This window comes from Megalobrama amblycephala, linkage group LG24, assembly GCF_018812025.1.
Source record: "Megalobrama amblycephala isolate DHTTF-2021 linkage group LG24, ASM1881202v1, whole genome shotgun sequence".
Lineage (NCBI taxonomy): Eukaryota > Metazoa > Chordata > Actinopteri > Cypriniformes > Xenocyprididae > Megalobrama > Megalobrama amblycephala.
Genome location: NC_063067.1, coordinates 29,557,090 through 29,557,557, shown reverse-complemented (window position 1 = coordinate 29,557,557; position 468 = coordinate 29,557,090).

Below are 468 nucleotides of genomic sequence, written 5' to 3'. Positions count from 1 at the left end.
TAATAGTGATATTGTGACAAATGTATTCATTTGTGAAAGGACAACACGTCAACAGCGTCACTTGGTTATGGAAGATGGTTTCCGTCGTGAAAAAAAAAGCCGCAAATACCTTTATTATTTTTTTATTTAGTGGCGAAAAACAATCTTCCATACTCTGTGGCTATTTTTTTTGGTATAGAGCCCAAACAAAATCTGCAACCTCTATTTTTTGTGATATCAACTTCATATTTGAAACAACACTGTTAGATATTCGTCTTTGATTATATAGCAATTTTACAATCAAAATTTTGCGAAAAATATATTTTGTATAAAATACTCCAAAAAGGACTGTGCCGAGATTGGTAGCTGTAGCTTGAAAGGGAAATTTCAATTTGAAAAATAAAAAATAGATTTTTTTTTTTTTTAAACAAAACCTTAACATAGGTACACAAAATCAGCAGCACTGTAATAATCGCAGGAGCACTGATA